At 49.0% G+C, this 19,144-nt stretch overlaps 1 long non-coding RNA gene across 1 annotated transcript; it reads left to right on the forward strand.

The window, feature by feature from the left end:
- Positions 1–763: 763 nt before the first annotated feature.
- LOC139356902 (uncharacterized) lies at positions 764–14,549 on the forward strand. Its single transcript, XR_011609429.1, has 4 exons — positions 764–859; positions 5,217–5,443; positions 11,794–12,005; positions 12,592–14,549. It is a non-coding gene; the product is annotated as an uncharacterized lncRNA (long non-coding RNA).
- Positions 14,550–19,144: the final 4,595 nt, after the last annotated feature.

Genomic DNA, 19,144 nt, shown 5'->3' on the forward strand with positions numbered 1-19,144 from the left:
ATACAAAAATTAGCTGGGTGTAGTGGTGGGCACCTGTAACCCCAGCTACTCGGGAGGCTGAGGCAGGAAAATCACTTTAACCTGGGAGGTGGAGGGTGCAGTGAGCCAAGATCACGCCACTGCACTCCAGCCTGGGCAACAGAGCAAGACTCCGTCTCAAAAAAAAAAAGAAAGACCAGCCTGGGCAATATAGTGAGACCCCCATCTCTACAAAAAATTAAAAACTTGGTTAGCTGGGTATGGTGGCAGAGCCTCTAGTTCCAGCCACTCGGGAGGCTGAGGTAGCAGGATTGTTTGAGCCCAGTGGGTCAAGATTGCAGTGAACCAAGGTAATGCCACTACATTGTAGTCTGGGGACAGAGTGGGAGCCAGTATCTTAAAAAAAAAAAAAGTTTCAAAGTAAATTATATCATTCCATCTTTGTAACAAAGTGTAAAAAGAAAAAACCCAACATATACATATATAGTGAATAGCATGGATAAATAAATTCCAAAATCAGCATTAGGTCACACAATCCAACATGAGATTGCAGGGAACTACAGAGAGATTGATTTTTCGTATATCCATCCAATTTGTTTTGTTACAATGGCTTGTATTATTTTTATAACAGAAAAACTTTATAAAAATTCAAAACAAAACGAAAACCAAACCCACACTGCCAAAGGCCCCTCTAAGGTTTCCACAACCCAAGGCTCCCCCTCCCAGAGCTTCCGAGCCCCCTGGAAAGCTGCTTGCGCCTTCACCCGCTAGGGGCGCTGTCCACTCGGGCCCAGGCCTGGAGTCTGGTACAAGGCCAGCCGTTGGAGGGAGTCTGGTACAAGGCCGGCCGTTGGAGGGAAGCATTAAAGTCCTGGCACAGGTATCTACGTTGTCCTGTGGATGGGAAACCCGGACAGGACTGGGCTCAAATGAAGGTGTTACCAGTGCGGCTCTTGGCACTGGAGCTGCCTGGTGTTGGGGCCAGGTGCAAGGGGTGATGGGCGCAGAAAGTGGGAATAAATCCAGATTCTGGGAGATAAGTCGGGATGCTTCAGATTGTGTTTTGTAATAAAGCGGATTCCTTTGTGGAACCCAAATACCAAACCCACCAAAGCTTTGTCCAATGCTTAGTCCTATTATTACCAATATTTACAAGTGTGCACCATGTGCCAGGCAGTGTGTCTTTAGCCTTTATTATTCCTACATCATATGAGGTTTGTTTTTATTATCATTTCCAGACTCAGAGACTCAGAGAAGTGAAGTGACTTATTCAGGGCACACAGCCAGCAAAAGCCAGGCTAGGATGTAAAGCTAGCCCAGACTCCTGGCCACCATGCTGTACTACCTCCCAGCCTGCTAGGCACAGGGACATAGACGGAGCTTCAGCGCTTCCGTCTATGATGGAGACAGTACAGGTTTGGAGTAAATAGTTCTGCTTATGATCGCAGGAACCCCACTGGGCTCAGGAGCACTGAGGTTGGGGCGTTGGGCTGCAGAGATCTCCGGGCAGCACTGAGGAGTCCAAGAGCTGCACCTGAATTCTTACCCAGCCACTTTTGGCCTCTCAGTAATCTCCATGGCCAGCACCACACCTGCCTCTAGTGGTTTGTAGCTCCCCCTCTAAAATGCTGGCCAAACCCCTTACCTATATCCTTCTCAGCACAGTTGGCTTTTCTAAAAAACAATATAGTCCTGTGGCTAAAGACATGGTCTGTAGACCATCGAGGTCCACAGACCTGGGTTTAAATTCCAGCTTTAGGCCGGGCGCGGTGGCTCAAGCCTGTAATCCCAGCACTTTGGGAGGCCGAGACGGGTGGATCACGAGGTCAGGAGATCGTGACCATCCTGGCTAACGCGGTGAAACCCCGTCTCTACTAAAAAAAAAATACAAAAAACTAGCCGGGCGAGGTGGCGGGTGCCTGTAGTCCCAGCTACTTGGGAGGCTGAGGCAGGAGAATGGCGTGAACCCAGGAGGCGGAGCTTGCAGTGAGCTGAGATCCGGCCACTGCACTCCAGCCTGGGCGACAGAGCCAGACTCCATCCCCCCCCCAAAAAATAATAAAATAAATAAATAAATAAATAAATTCCAGCTTTAGCCAGGCATGGTGGCTCACTCCTGTAATCCCAGCACTTTGGGAGGCTGAGGCAGGCGGATCATTTGAGGTCAGGAATTTAAGACCGACCTGGCCAACATGGAGAAACCCTGTCTCTACTAAAAATACAAAAATTAGACGGGCATGGTGGCATATGCCTGTAATCACAGCTATTCAGGAGGCTGAGGCAGGAGAATCACTTGAACCTGGGAGGCGGAGGTTGCAGTGAGACGAGATCGTGTCACTGCACTCCAGTCTGGGTGACAGACCAAGACTCTGCCTCAAAATAAATAAATAAATAAAAATAAAGATAAATAAATAAATTCCAGCTTTGACCCTGGTGGTATATGGGTGAGGTGGGGAGATGGAACCCGCAAATATACATCAGCCCAACAGCCCTAAGTCACCTTCTTTACTATTAGGAAAACAACAACAACTAAAAATGGTGTCATGAATATGAACAAAATTGTCAAATGCATTAGTTGAAGTGGGTTTTTTTTTGTACTGTGTCCTCAAATTTAACGGATTAAAAGGCCAGGTGCAGTGGCTTACACCTGCAATCCCAGCATTTTGGGATTCCGAGGTGGGCGGATCACCCAAGGTCAGGAGTTCAAGACCAGCCTGGCCAACACAGTGAAACTCCATCTCTACTAAAAATACAAAAATTAGCCAGGCGTGGTGGCGGGTGCCTGTAATCCCAGCTACTTGGGAGGCTGAGGCAGGAGAATCGCTTGAATCTGGTAGGCGGAGGTTGCAGTGAGCTGAGACAGCACCATTGCACTCCAGCCTGGGCGACAAGAGCGAGACTGCATCTCAAAAAAAAAAAAAAAAAAAATTAATGGATTAATGTGTCTTGTATATATATATTTAAAACATTTCTGGCCAGGCGCGGTGGCTCAAGCCTGTAATCCCAGCACTTTGGGAGGCCGAGACGGGCGGATCACGAGGTCAGCAGATCGAGACCATCCTGGCTAACCCGGTGAAACCCCGTCTCTACTAAAAAATACAAAAAAATAGCCGGGCGAGGTGGTGGGCGCCTGTAGTCCCAGCTACTCGGGAGGCTGAGGCAGGAGAATGGCGTAAACCCGGGAGGCTGAGCTTGCAGTGAACTGAGATCCGGCCACTGCACTCCAGCCTGGGCGACACAGCGAGACTCTGTCTCAAAAAAAAAAAAAAAAAAATTTCTACCAAAAAAAAAAAAAAAATCCAGCTTTGCCATTCACTAGCTGTGTCATCTGTGTGGCCTTTGGCAAGTGGCTTAACCTCTGAGCCTCAGTTTCCTCCTCCCGAAAATGAGAATATTAATATGTATCCCATATAACTTTTTTTTTTTTTTTTTTTTGAGACAGAGTCTCGCTCTGTCGCCCAGGCTGGAGTGCAGTGGCGTGATCTCCACTGACTGCAAGCTCTCCGCCTCCCGGGTTCACACCATTCTCCTGCCTCAGCCTCCCAAGTAGCTGGGACTCCAGGCGCCCGCCACCTCGCCCGGCTAGTTTTTTGTATTTTTTAGTAGAGACGGGGTTTCACCGTGTTAACCAGGATGGTCTCAATCTCCTGACCTTGTTATCTGCCCGCCGTGGCCTCCCAAAGTGCTGGGATTACAGGCTTGAGCCACCGCGCCCAGCCATAACTTTTTTTAAGAGGCCAGTTCTCGCTATGTGGCCCAGGTTGGACTCAAACTCCTAGGCTCAAGCGATCCTCCTGAATAGTTGGGACTACAAGCACACACCACCACACCCAGCTTTCATGGAGCTATTGAGAGGATACATTGAGGTCACGTATGTGAACATACCTGGCACATATCAAGTATTCAATAAATGATAGTTCTCTCTCCTGTGAACCTCTGCTTGTTTATCAAAAGGAGGAAGTTGGATAAAAATTTGGGGCTTCTCAATTTTTCTATTTAAAAACACCCATGAGATTTTCTCTTTCTCTCTAAGTAGGTTTTGAAATTCTGGTTCATACACAATGGAATACTATGCAGCTGTAATAAAGAAGGCTTTTCAAAATTAGTTAGGGGGAAAAAGTAAGGTTAGGAATAGTTCGTCTTGTACACTAGAATCTATGTTAAAAAGAAGGGGAGAGGCTGGGCATGGTGGCTCATGCCTGTAATCTCAGCACTTTGGGAGGCCAAGGCAGGTGGATTACTTGAGGTCAGGAGTTGGAGACTAGCCTGGCCAACATGGTGAAACCTTGTCTCTACTAAAAATACAAAAATTAGCCAGGCATGGTGGCAGGCACCTGTAATCCCAGCTACTCGAGAGGGTGAGGCAGGAGAAATCGCTTGTACCTGGGAGGTGGAGGTTGCAGTGAGCTGAAATCACACCACTGCACTCCAGCCTGGGCAACAGAGCAAGACTCAATCTCAAAAAAAAAAAAAAAAAAAAAAAAGAGGTGAGAGAACAATATATAGGCACATTCCCAGGTCTTTCGTTCCCTCTACCACCCAGATCATCACACAGTTTACAAGAGTTTCAACCCCCCACTCTGAGGAAGCCCCGAGTCCACCCAACCGCATGGGGTGATGCTCCCCAGGTTAAAGGACAGAATTTGAGGTTCACAGTTCTAGAAGCTCTATCAGTGCCTTAGATTTGATATTCTGGGATTCTCTAGATCCAACAGCAGCAGAAATGCCACAAGTTGGCATGGTCCGTGGCAGAGTAGGGAAGTTCTGCCTAGAGAAACCATTTCAGAGCAGCTTTAGAAGAGGGAGAGGGGGCCGGGCGCAGTGGCTCATGCCTGTAATCACAGCACTTTGGGAGGCCGAGATGGGCGGATCACAAGGTCAGGAGATCGAGACCATCCTGGCTAACACGGTGAAACCCCGTCTCTACTAAAAAATACAAAAAACTAGCCGGGAGAGGTGGCGGGCGCCTGTAGTCCCAGCTACTCGGGAGGCTGAGGCAGGAGAATGGCGTGAACCCGGGAGGCGGAGCTTGCAGTGAGCCGAGATCGTGCCACTGCACTCCAGCCTGGGCGACAGAGCGAGACTCCGTCTCAAAAAAAAAAAAAAAAAAAAGAAGAAGAGGGAGAGGGAATGCTGCTGGCTATCTGACCCAACAAACTGATTTAAGCGACTCTCAGGGAGTGGGGACAGAATCCATGGTGCTGTGGGCAAAGCTGGCATCCCTACCCCCTCAACAGGGTCCTTGCCTTGGCCAGTCAGATCTCCCACAGCCATGCAAGACGAGATGCCCCGTCTGTTGCTGCGGTGTCTGGGATGCCAAATAAGAAGGCTGTGTACCTGGCGGAGAAGGAGACAGAACAAATACCGTTTAATTATTTGTGCCAGGAGACAACCTCTCACCTCTGCCTCCCTCCTTCCCTCGGGCCTGGTCATGTGCACGTGTGCCAACCTCCCCCATCACACGGTGAGTTCTGGTAGGCAGGGGTGGGTCTCACTCAACGCTGACTTTAACTCCTAGCCAGGGCATGGCACAGAGCGGATGCTCACTACTTGTTCATTGAGTGACTTACTGGTGACCTGAAGTCATTCTCAATTTCTTCCCCTCTGTCATCCATTCTGTCACCCATTTCTGTCAGTTCTTCCTCCGAAATGCCCCAGGGTCAGCGCTCACTATCTGCTGCATGGGAAGCAGTCTAGGTAGTTAGCGGTTACAAGCATGGGCTTTGGAGTTGAGTTTTCTGGGTTTGAATCTTGATTCCACCTACTAAGTTGCAGGGAGGCCTCAGGAGACTCATCTTTTCTCCGCACCTCCAGGTCGTTACTAACATGCTTCCCTCTGCCAAGAATGACCTCTCCTAATATCCCCACCTAGTGCATCTCATCCTCCAAGGCCCAACCCATCGGTCACTCTTTCTGAAGGCTGCCCTGAGCCCCTGGGCAGGAAGCATCTCTCTTCCCTCCTGGTTCTACTAAAGCGTAGGTCAGACTTCTTGAACTAGCAGTTATGATATGGTAATAGACTATAGACCATGTCATGTTCATCTATGCATTCATTTATTTTGTTTTTGAGCAAGTATGATTGAGCACCTACCATGTGCCAGGCACTGTTCTAGTCACTGGTGAATGAAAGCACCAAAGCCCCTGACCCTGGGGTGCTGGCATTTTAGTTTCCCCCCTGGTCCTAGAGGCAGCTCTAATGTGGTACAAACCACTTAGTCTTAGAGTCAGGGGAGCTAGGCTCAAATATTGGCCCTGATCTTCCATAGCTAAGAGATCCTGGGTACATTTCTTTTTCTTTTTCTTTTTTTTTCTGGAGTGTGCAGTGGCACGATCTCAGCTCACTGCAACCCCTGTCCCCCAAGTTTAAGCAATTCTCCTGCCTCAGCCTCCTGAGTAGCTGGGATTACAGGTGTGTGCCACCACGCACGCCTGGCAAATTTTTTTTTTTTTTTTTTTTAGTAGAGACAGGGGTTTTGCCATGTTGGTCAGGCTGGTCTCGAACTCCTGACCTCAGGTGATCCACCTGCCTCGGCCTTCCAAAGTGCTGAGATTGCCGGTGTGAGTCACCACAGCTGACTGAAGTATTTTTTTACTGTGAAGACAAATGACTGCTCAAATAGTATGAAAGGCAGAATGAAAGGTAATTGACTTTACCTTTAATTGGCTTTAGTGGCTAAGAGACCACATAAAGGGCATAAACCCATCCCAGTGTTGTCAGACCTAACTTTTTTTTTTTTTTTTTTTTTTTGAGACGGAGTCTCGCTCTGTCACCCAGGCTGGAGTGCAGTGGCCGGATCTCAGCTCACTGCAAGCTCTGCCTCCCGGGTTCACGCCATTCTCCTGCCTCAGCCTCCGGAGTAGCTGGGACTACAGGCGCCCGCCACCTCGCCCGGCTAGTTTTTTTGTATTTTTTTTAGTAGAGACGGGGTTTCACCGTGTTAGCCAGGATGGTCTCGATCTCCTGACCTCGTGATCCGCCCGTCTCGGCCTCCCAAAGTGCTGGGATTACAGGCGTGAGCCACCGCGCCCGGCCAGACCTAACTTTTTAATGGTGTCTCAAATTTCATAAAAGCATTATTCCAGCTAAATCCAGACCTTTTGTGATTGGATTTAGCCCATGGGTCCCATTTTTGTCCTCTGTTTGGGCTATCTACTTCTGACCTATTTCCAATCAGAGCCAAGCCTTCGCCCAGGGTGGGAAGGGTAGATAGGAGGGAGGATAGGGGAGGGGAAGGAGAGGCCCCACCTGGGAGCGATGTCTTCAGGTTCACCAAGAAGCCTGCTTGGGTTGAGGGTGGTCAAGGTCATGGTGAGAGAGAACAAGATGACTGAGATGTTGCAGTCACAGCCCCCATAGATCACAGCCAAGAGCAATAGGGCAGGGCCTGGCATTTTGGGGGAAACAGTGGACCGATGGACAATCCTGTCCAGGTGATATGCTCTCTTCCCTCCTCCCTTCGGTCCTCCCTGACTTCTCCTCCCAGTCATTATTCTTGGTCCCCACTCCTGCCCTTCCCCCTCCTCCCTCTCCCTCTCTGTTTCTCCTTCCCACCTTCACCTCTTCTGCAAGGATTCACCAGAAGAACTCAGACTTTGGAGGCTGGCTAGTTGAGTGAGCCTTGAGTGAGCCACCTGGCCTCTTTCTGCTTCAGTTTACTCATTAAGAGAATGAGGTGGCCAGGTGTGGTGGCTCACGCCTGAAATCCCAGCACTTTCAGAGGCCGAGGTGGGCAGATCACCTGAGGTCAGGAGTTCAAGACCAGCCTGGCCAACATGGTGAAACCCTGTCTCTGCTAAAAATACAAAATTAGCCGGGTGTGGTGGCGCACGCCTGTAGCTCCAGCTACTCAGGAGGCTGAGGCAGGAGAATCGCTTGAACCCAGGAGGCAGAGTTTGCAGTGAGCTGAGATCGTGCCACTGCACTCCAGCCTGGGTGACAGAGTGAGACTTCATCTCAAAAAATAATAATAATAAATTGATTCCTCAGCCACAATAGTTAAATTCCAAGTGCTAAGAGCCACATGTGGCTCATAACCAATATTGAACAATATGGATAGAAAATATTTTATCACAAAAATAGAAAGTTCTCTTTTTTTTTTGTCCTTTTTATTTTTCCTTTTTGTGGAGAATGGGGTCTTGCTATGTTACCCAGGCAGGTCTCGAACTCCTAGGCTCAAGCTATCCTCCCACCTCTGCCTCCCTGAGGGCTGGGATTACAGGCATGAGCCACCGCACCCAGCAAAAATAGAAAGTTCTATTGAATAGCACTGCTTTTGGAGAAATCGTCTGTCTGAAAATGTGAGCCTGAGCCGTGGTGCTAGGGGACCTGAGTTTCTGTCCAGCCCCATCACTGACTGGCCAGGCAGTCTTGGACAAACCACACCCCTCTGTGCCTCATTCTCTCTATGAACTGTGGGCAGAGGTGGGACCAGGCAATATATGAGTCTCCTTCAAGCTCTGACCTTCTGGGATGAATTCCATGAGCTCTGAATTCAGTTTCCAGCTACCTCCACCCCAGTCCCTCCAGAGCCTCTCAGCTGGCCCAGACTTTTCCTGCCTACCAAGAGGAGATCAGATGAACTCAGTTGCCCTCCAGCTGTGACACACTATGTGTTTCTCGACGGACAACATCTGATTGGACCTGGCCCAGTGTGAGCCAATCAGAATCTCCCTAACCGGAACCTGGCTTAGGGACTTAGGGTCAGTTAGTGAGTCTCTGCAGGTAGTTGAGACTGTCCCTGGGAGAAGAAGGTGGTTACAGCCACGAGGCTGTGCATGACTGAGTGGAGGAGAACGCCAGTCTGGGGAGAAGACAGGAGAGGGTGAGAGAGAGGAGGAGAGAGGAAAACACAGCCCACCTCCAGGGATTAGTAGAGAGAAGAATCCCTACTTCAGGCTCTTGGAATCTGTGACACCCTTGTGTTTTTTAATACGTTCTCCCCACTTTCTATTTTTTCTACAAGTTCCAACTTATTTCTGTTTCTTGTCACCAAAGGTTCCTAGCCCACATAGTTTAAAGTGAAGGGGTTTGCTTTATTACTTTTCTGAAAAGTTGAGTAAGTTTTCAGTTGGAAAAAAAAGTGCAGGCTATAAAAGGACACACACACACACACACACACACACACACACACACACACACACACATCATGCACACAAAAGTAACAAGAACAAACGGAAAGGAAAACAGCCATCCGTTACTGATTTGACAAGTGTCTCTGGAGCACCTACACCGTGCCAGGCATTGTATCCAAAGCCTTAGACGCATGACCTTGTCTAATCTTCCCAACAACCCTTGAAAGGTAGGCAATGTTTTCTCCATTTCAGAGACAAGGGAATTGAGGCACAGAGAGGTTAAAGGACAGGGCAAGGACACACAGCTGGCCAGGGGCAGAGACAACTTGAGCCAGGGCTTGGCGAGAGGACGGTCAGCTGGGTCTTTCTGACATCAGCACAGCTCCTGAGCAAGGAGATTTCTTGGGTGGGGACCCACTTGGCTCAGAGAGTGCAGCAAGCCAGAGAGACCCCACCCTGCCATGAGGGCGCAACCCGGTCATTCTGGCTACAGAAGAGCACAGTGGTCTTTCCACGGTTTGAAGCGGGAAGGGTAGGTTCAAGAAGAAAATCCTCCGAAGTAAAAAATACTTGGAATATTTCAGCATCTCTTGTTTTCCATCTTCTCCAGATTTCTCCTATAAAAAAGCCTTTCTGGATTGAGAGTACAAATAATTCCTCTCCTAGCTCCATGGACGAACAGAAGAGGCAATACCAAAATTGCTTCTGGAATCAAGAGCTTACTTTGCAGTTGCTCAACTTAATATACAAAAATCTCTTTCAGCCGGGTGTGGTGGCTCACGCCTGTAATCCCAGCACTATGGGAGGCTGAGGCAGGTGAATCACCTGAGGTCAGGAGTTTGAGACTAGCCTGGCCAACACGGTGAAACCCTGTCTCTACTAAAAAAAATACAAAAAAAAAAAAAAAAAAAAAAGCCAGGCATGGTGGTAGGTGCCTGTAATCCCAGCTACTCGGGAGGCTGAGGCAGGAGAACTGCTTGAACCCAGGAGGCAGCGGTTGCAGTGAGCTGAGATCATGCCACTGTACTCCAGCCTGGGCAATAGTAAGACTGTCTCAAAAAAAAAAAAATCTCTTTCGAATCGATAAGAGGAGGCCACTGGTTGGGGTAGCTCATGCCTCTAATCCCAGCACTTTGGGAGGCTGAGGCAGGAGAATCACTTGAGTCCAGAAGTTGGAGACCAGCCTGGGCAATATAGGGATACTCCATCTCTACAAAAAAAAATTTTTTTTAATTGGTTGGGCGAGGTGTCTCACGCCTCCCAACACTTTGGGAGGCCAAGGTGGACGGATCACCTGAGGTCGGGAGTTCAAGACCAGCCTGACCAAAATGGAGAAATCCCGTCTCTGCTAAATATACAAAATTAGCCAGGTGCCAACCAGGTGTGGTGGCACATGCCTGTAATCTCAGCTACTCAGGAGGCTGAGGCAGGAAAGTTGTTTGAACTCTGGAGGTTGCAGTGAGCCAAGATCGAGCCATTTGCACTCCAGCCTGGGCAACAAGAGTGAAACTCCGTCTCAAAAAAAAAAAAAAAAAAAAATTGGTTGGGCACAGTGCCTCACTCCTGTAATTCCAGCACTCCGGGAGGCCAAGGCAGGTGGATCGCCTGAGGTCAGGAGTTTGAGAACAGCCTGGCCAACATGGTGAAACCCTGTCTCTATGAAAAATTAAAAAATTAGGGCCGGGTGCAGTGGCTCACGCCTGTAATCCCAGCACTTTGGGAGGCTGAGGCGGGCAGATCATGAGGTCAGGAGATCGAGACCATCCTGGCTAACACTGTGAAACCCTGTCTCTACTAAAAATACAAAAAATTAGCCAGGCGTGGTGGTGGGAGCCTGTAGTCCCAGCTACTCAGGAGGTTGAGGCAGGAGAATGGCGTGAACCCGGGAGGCAGAACTTGCAGTGAGCGGCGATCACGCCACTGCACTCCAGCCTGGGCGACAGAGCAAGACTCCATCTAAAAAAAAAAAAAAAAAAAAAATTGGTTGGGCACAGTGGCTCACGCCTATAATCCCAGCACTGTGGGAGGCCAAGGTAGGTGGATCACCTGAGGTCAGGAGTTTGAGAACAGCCTGGCCAACATGGTGAAACCCCATCTCTACTAAAAATAAAAAAATTAGGGCTGGGCATGGTGGCTCATGCCTGTAATCCCAGCACTTTGGGAGGCCAAGGCAGGGGGATCACGAGGTCAGGAGATCGAAACTATTCAGGCTAACACAGTGAAACCCCGTCTCTACTAAAAATGCAAAACATTAGCTGGGTGTGGTGGCAGGCGCCTGTAATCCCAGCTACTGGGGAGGCTGAGGCAGGAGAATGGCGTGAACCCAGGAGGCAGAGGTTGCAGTGAGCCGAGATCGCGCCACTGCACTCCAGCCTGGGCGACAGAGTGAGACTCCATCTCAAAAAAAAAAAAAAAAAAAAAAAATTAGCCGGGTATGGTGGTGCGTGCTACTTGGACGCTGAGGCAGAATCGCTTAAACCCGGGAGGCGTCACTGCACTCCAGCCTGGGCGACAGAGCAAGACTCTGTCTCAAAAATAAATACATAAATAAAAATAAAAATTAGTGAAGCATGGTGGCACACACCTGTAGTGCCAGCTACTCAAGAGAATTGCTTGGGCATGCAGCGAGCTGTAATCTCGCCACTGTACTCCAGCCTGGGCGAGAAGAACAAGAGCAAGACTGTTTCTCTCTCTAAATAAAAGGCAAATTAAAACAGTATATCATTTCTTTTCATCTTCCAGGTTTTCAAGCAATAGAAAAATTGTAACAACCATTGTTGATGAAGACGCAGGAAAATGAGCACTCTCGGTCTCATACTTTGCTGACGGGAGTTTCAAATCACATAATTTATCTGAAGGGTATTTTGGAAATACGAATCTAAAGCCTTAAAATGTGCATCCTTCTGACTCAGTAATTCAACTTGAGATACTTTTCAAAGGAAATATAATTACAGGTGTTCTTTCTTGAGCTATTTACAACAGTGGGAGTGTCTCTGGGGTGGGCTGAGACTGCCAGGGTGCTGGGGGCACTCACAGGGTTTGCAGCAGCTGCTATTCAACAACTAGAGCAAAGTATTTGCATAGTTTACCAACCAATGCAGCCATACTGCACATAGTCAATGTCATTTTTTGTTTATTTGTTTGTTTTGTTTTGTTTATGAGACAGAGCCTCGCTCTTGTTATCCAGGCTGGAGTGCAGTGGTACAATCTCAGCTCACTGCAACCTCTGCCTCCCAGGTTCAAGCGATTTTCCTGCCTCAGCCTCCCAAGTAGCTGGGATTACAGGCATGCACCACCACGCCTGGCTAACTTTTATAGTTTTAGTAGAGACAGGGCTTCACCATGTTGGCCGGTCTGGTCTCAAACTCCTGACCTCAAGTGATCTGCCCTCCTCAGCCTTCCAAAGTGGTGGGATTACAGGCGTGAGCCACTGCGCCCAGCCAATGCCAGTTTTTAAAACTAAAAAAAAAATTAAGGGTTGCTCCTGCTTCCTCATAAAATTAGAGGTGGGAGCTGGAATGTGACTTCTTGCCTTTCTAGTTGAGCACAGGTGCTGGGGCTGCGCTCCAGGTGGGCACCTATCTGCAGGAGCAGCAGCAGGACAAGGTCACCAGGGTCCAGCACAGCGACTTTGGACACCGGAGGGCACAGCAAGGAAGAGACCAGAAGCCCTATATCCAGGGCTCACTTCCAGCCAAAATCATGGCGGTCAAGGTGATGAGGATGCCACAGAAGGCACAGAAGAGGAAGGAGGCTCCACTGTCTGAGCTCCAGCTGTACACAGGCACTTGCAATAGGGGAGGGCTGGGACCCTCAGTGGGAGGGTTGCCACCGGAGCCCATTCAGCCCACTCCATGATGCCCTGTAATTTGTGTATATTCTCCCCATTTTCCGATGGGGAAACTGAGACTCGGCGAAGTGAAATGATCAGCAAAGTCACACTGCTGGTAAGTGGGGGGACTGGGATTTCAATACATGTCCCTCATTTTCTTTCTGAGGTCTTTGCCAGTAAGCCACTCCCAACATATTTGCTGATGGATTGAGACAAGCTGAGTTAACATCTTCACCAGACTTGAGGAAGCAGAGGGATTGGGGGTGTCCTCTGGGGGTCAAGCCATCAGCAAATGAGATTTGAGTCAAGCTGGATCTCATTCAATGCAATGTTCCCCGTGACACGCCACCTCCAGGCCTTTGCTCGGGTTCTTTCCTCTGCCGGCAGCACCCTCCCCTCCTCAGTCCAAATCCTGCTTCACACGCCAATAGATGTCCATATTCACTCCTTCCGACAACCCTTCCAGGTAGGTATGACCACGTTTCCCCATTCCAACAATGGAGAGATTCACTCTGGGAGGGGAAGTAATGTAACTAAGGTCACCCAGTTAGTAAGTTTCAGAGCTGGGATTAAAGCCCAAGTCTGTCTGAGTCCAGAGAACTTCTCACCTTTCACCAGCTCTTAACTTTGTAATTTAATAATCAACAACCTTGTGAAGTAGGTTGTTAGAGGTTAGAGACACTAATAGTAGGTTACAGACACTATTTTCCCCTTCAACGGATGAGGAAACTGAGGCTTAGAGGAGGCAATTAGAATAGAAGTTAAGTGGTTGGTTTTTGGGTTCAAATTCCTGCTGCAGCACTTATAAGCTGTGTGACCTTGGGCAAGTGACTTCACCTCTTTGAACCTCAGCCTCCCATCTGTAAAACAGGGTGAGTAATAGTACTCACTTCAGGACTTTTCACAATGATTAAATGAGATGAAGGTATCTTCTGCGTTCAATGACCTAACACGTGGAAAACAGTTATCCGGATGGTAACTGGTATTCGCTGCCCGTGTGATGCCTGCCTGAATGGGACGACCTAAAAGTGAATTTCCTCCTCCTTGATAACAGGTTTCATCCACTGGGCTCTCTCTCCAGGTCAGGCAGCTCTAAGATCCCCAGTCAGAGTAGAAACCTGAACCCAGGGGAGAGAGAGGCCGAGGCGGCCTCTGCAGAAAGTGGTACGTTGGTTTGGGAGGAATGTGTCGCATGAGGATTCTTTGCCTGAGTCTCTGGACAGGTCTCACCGGGGGTGTTGGCTGAAGGTTGCTGCTGTAGGTTGTTGCTATGTCTTCCTCGTGGTGAAGTACGCCCCACACATGGACACGAGCCTGACCATGGCCATGAAGTTGGGGAGTAGGTGACTGTGAGGAAGACATGCATGAGGCATGTCAAGCTGAATGGGAGGAAGCAGAAGCCCAGAACTGGGGTCATTTTCCAGGACCTCATCCCACCCCAGGCCTCCAGAGGCTCTGCTGTCAGAGCCGTTTTCAAGATTTAAAAAACTAGGGCACATGCTTGGATTGTCCCATGTTACCAGCTAATGAGGAGCAGAGCCTGGAGTCACACTAGGCTTTTCTGACCTCCAAGTTCTCCTTCCCATTACACTGGGGGAAGTCCCTCACTTAACACAACGTCACGGCTTGTGCCATGTGTCTCCTGGTGGGGACCCAGGAACCTCCCCTGCAGCATCCTAGCACCTGGCCCAGGGCCTGGCCCTAATTGGAAGCGCAATGAATGTTTGTTGACTGAATAAATGAATGACACGTTCCAAGCAGAGCCAGTTGCAAGTTCTCCTTGGAAAGGAGGTGGATGAAAAGTGAACCCACAGAGGCTGTTGAGGTCTCTTCCTGCACCCTCAGCCCTGCTCCTCTACCCACAGTCTGGCCTCCAACTCTGTTCCTCAGCCCCCAGCTTCCCAGAGGGGCTTTGGATCTCACAGTCTGCCCCTGGCATCCTTCTCAAAGGTCAAGGACACCAGGGATGAGAGGCCCCCAGACCTGTAGATGCTCAGGACAAAGGGTTGAGCAGAATAAGGTCCCTGTTCTCAGGAAGCTCCTGAACTATTGGGCAAGAGAGGCCCAAAACATGTAGTGACACAAATGACAAGAATTCCCTACAAGGGATGGAGCATGGAGGAGCTGTGGGGGCAGGGAGGAGGAGCCCTCCATGGACTGTGCATGGGTGGGGAGGTCAGGAAAGCTTCATTTCTAAGCTGGGGACTAAGAGCCGAGCTGGAGTTGGCCAGATAAGTAGGTAAGAAAGGGGTAGAGGAAGAATATGTTGGAAGATCCAGAGGAAGGAGATCTTGTAGAACACCCAGAGACAGGAAAGAAGGTCTGGCAAGGGCTGGAGAGGTGGGGTCTCTAACACACAGCCATGGAGATCATGTCCAGATCTCAGACGGCGGGGAGCTGCCTTTGTCTGCTCCCGATGCCACAAAAAAATACCACAGACTTGGTAACTAAATAATAGACATTGATGTCTCACTCTTCTGGAGGCCAGAAGTCCAAGATCAAGGTGCCAGCAGATTCAGCTTCCGGTGAGGGCTCTCTTCCTGGCTTGTAGACAGCTGCCTTCTCACTGTGTCCTCACATGGCCTTTTCTTTGTGTGTGTGCTCACAGGGTGGAAGAGGAGAGTGAGCTCTGCAGTGTCTCCTCTTATAAGGACACGAATCCCAGGGGATCAGGGTCCCACTCTTATGACTTCATTTAACCTTAATTACTTCCTAAAGACCCTTTTCCCAAACACAGTTGCAATGGGACTTAAAGCTGCAACATGTCATTCTGGGAGGACAAAATTCAATCCACAGCAGGGGCCATGGAAGGTGCTAGGGTCAGATGGGCCTTTGGGGTGCTCTCTCTGGCCTCAGAGGGGAGGATGGGCCGGAGCAGGCAGGACTGGAAGCTGTTTGAATGGCTGCTGTAGTCCAGAGGTGAGACGTGCCACTGGACCAGAGGCAAGGCATTTGGGAGGGAGTAGGGGGAGCTGCTCAATAAGCTTGGATCTGCAGGACTCAATGTGAAAGGAGGGCTGAGGGAGGGGGAGAGGTCAAGGATGACTGCCAGATTCCTAGCTTGAGTAACAGGGGGATGCAGGGACAGTTCCATGGGCATGTGACCTGCATGGTCTCAACACACCAAAGGGCCCAGCGTTTGTTTAATGTTCTGCTGTTGCTGTCTTGAATTATTAACAATTTTTTAATTGTTTAACAAGAGGCCCTGCATTTTGATTTTGCACTGGGCCCCACAAATTCTTGAGCCAGTCTGCGTGGATGGGGGTCTGTGAACCTCTCCCCTTCTCCACAGATCACTGGACTGGAGCAGGGAGGGAGCTGGCCTCTCTGTGACCTCTCTCTCTTGAGATGGTTACTTGATACCAGGCTTATTTCTGCCAAAACCAAAACAAGGACAACAACGAAAAAAAACCCTCCTAATTAACACCCTCAGCACCACTAGCAGTTAAGGGCAAGGGCTTTAGAGTCTCTGAGAAGAGAGCAAATCAGGTGCTGAATTTATTGCCTTCGGGAATTTTTAAGACTCCGTTGCCTTATCTAAGGGGGCACCGTGTACTTTATTGATTAGCTCAGTACACTTCTGAGAATAGAAGGGGAAAGTGGGAATAAAATACTCACTATGCTGGGACAATAGGTGCCAATCGGGTCTGTCCCATCCAAATTGGGACACATAATCCCCTACTTCTCTGTAAAATGGGATTCAGTAGAACCATGCACAGAAAGCAGGGGGCCCAAAGTAAGTGCTCAGTAAGCAGCACCTATCATTATTTCTTTTATTTTAATTTGTATTTTTTTGAGATGGAGTCTCACTCTGTTGCCCAGGCTGGAGTGCAGTGGCATGATCTCGGCTCACTGCAACCTCTGCCTCCTGGGTTCGAGCAATTCTCCTGCCTCAGCCTCCTGAGTAGCTGGGACTACAGGCACGTGCCACCACACTCGACTAATTTTTTGTGGTTTTTTGTAGAGACGGGGTTTCACCATGTTGCCCAGGCTGATCTCCAACTCCTGACCTCAGGTGATCCACCAGCCTTGGCCTCCCAAAGTGCTGGGATTACAGGCATGAGCCACCACGCCGGGACTTCTTTTTATTTATTTATTTATTTATTTATTTTTTTGAGACAGAGTCTTGCTCTGTCACCTACGCTGGAGTGCAGTGGCGTGATCTCTGCTCACTGCAACTTCAGCTTCCCAGGTTCAAGAGATTCTCTTGCATCAACCTCCTAAGTAGCTGGGCACAGGCACATGCCACCATATCGGGCTAATTTCTGTGTTTTTAATAGAGATGAGGTTTCATCATGTTGGCCAGGCTGGTCTTGAACTCCTGACCTCAAGTGATCCACCTGCCTCGGCCTCCCAAAGTGCTGGGATTACAGGCATTAACCACCATGCCTGGCCACCTTATCATTATTTATTTATTTATTGGACGGAGTTTTGCTCATTGTCCAGGCTGGAGTGCAATGGCATGATCTCGGCTCACTGCAACATCTGCCTCCCAGATTCAAGTGATTCTCCTGCCTCAGCCTCCCGAGTAGCTGGGATTACAGGCATGCGCCACCACGCCTGGCTAATTTTTGTATTTTCAGTAGAGATAGGGCTTCACTGGCCAGGCTGGTCTTGAACTCCTGACCTCAAGTGATCCACCTGCCTTGGCCTCCTGAAGTGCTGGGATTACAGGCATGAGCCACCATGCCCGGCCATCCTATCATTATTTCTACACTCTGCAGTCACTCTCAACTGGTGTCTAAATGTCATTCACTTGTCAATCAGTTACTCACTACCCACCATGTATCAGGCACACAGCACTGGTGCTCCTGATGTGAAGATGTATTGATAATTCATCTATTCAGCCCACATTTTGTGAGCAGCTCATATCTGCCAGGCTGGGTTCTGAGGCTAGGCTCGTTCTGGGGATCCAAAGATGAGTGACACCACGTGTCCTCCTGGGGCTTGAAATCTTGTAGGGTATGGTGAGCGGAAGCGTGTCTCCCAAAAATGCATGTCCACCTAGAACTTCAGAATATGACCTTACTTGAAAACAGGGTCTTTGCAGATGTAATTAAGATAAGGATCAAAATAAAATCATGCTGGATTAGGGTGGGCCCGAAATCCAATGAGAGTATCTTGATAAGAGACAAAAGAGTACACAGATTCACAGAGGAAAAGGCCTTGTGAAGACAGAAGCAGAGACTGGAGGGCAGGGGCACTCCACAAAATGCCAAGGATTTTGCCAGCAGCCACCAAAAGTTAGAAATGCATGGAATGGATCCTCCTTTAGGCCCTCCATCACCCAGGCTGGAGTACAATGGTGTGATCTCAGCACATTGCAACCTCCACCTCCCGGACTCAAGCAATCCTCCTGCCTCAGCCCCTCAAGTAGTTGGGACTACAGGCTGGCTATTTTTTGTATTTTTTTTTTTGTAGAGATGGTGTTTCACCATGTTGCCCAGGCTGGTCTCAAACTCCTGGGCTCAAGCAATCCTCCCACCTCAGCCTCCCAAAGTGCCGGGATTATAGGTACAAGCCACTGTGCCCAGCCCACCTTGATTTCAGACTTCTGGCAGAACCATGAGAGAATAAGTTTCTGTTGCTTTCAGCTACCAAGGCTGTAGCAATTTGTTACAGCAGCCCTAAGAAAATAATCCATTGAGGACACAGATGACACCCACATTGATAACTACATGAATGATTATCCGATAGCTACCTCCAGGGAGAGGTAGTGATGAGGAGGCGTCACAAGGAGGCTTCTGGGGAGCTGGTTATGTTCACTTCTTGACCTAGGGGCAGGTTATGCAGATGGGTTCATTTTGTGAAGGTGTATTGAGCTGTACACAGGATTTGTGTGTTTTTGTGTTTGTTATACTTCAGGAAAAACTTAAAAAGATAAATTGCACAGGCCGGGTCCTAGCACTTTGGGAGGCTGAGGCAGGAGGATCACCTGAAGTCAGGAGTTCGAGATCAGCCTGGCCAACGTGGTGAAACCCCGTCTCTACTAAAAATACAAAAATTAGCCAGGCATGGTGGTGCACACCTACCCCAGCTACTCAGAGCCTGAGACAGGAGAATTGCTTGAACCCAGGAGGTGAAAGTTGCGGTGAGCCGAGATCATGCCACTGCACTCCAGCCTGGGCAACTGAGTGAGACTCCATCCCCCAAAAATAATAAAACAAAATAAAATTTAAAAAGATAAATTGCAAAGGTAGATGTATAATTATAGATTGTGTTAAGTGCTTTGAAACAAAACTCATAGGTTATAGGAGACAG

This window comes from Macaca nemestrina, chromosome 1 (genome assembly GCF_043159975.1).
Source record: "Macaca nemestrina isolate mMacNem1 chromosome 1, mMacNem.hap1, whole genome shotgun sequence".
NCBI classification, from domain to species: domain Eukaryota; kingdom Metazoa; phylum Chordata; class Mammalia; order Primates; family Cercopithecidae; genus Macaca; species Macaca nemestrina.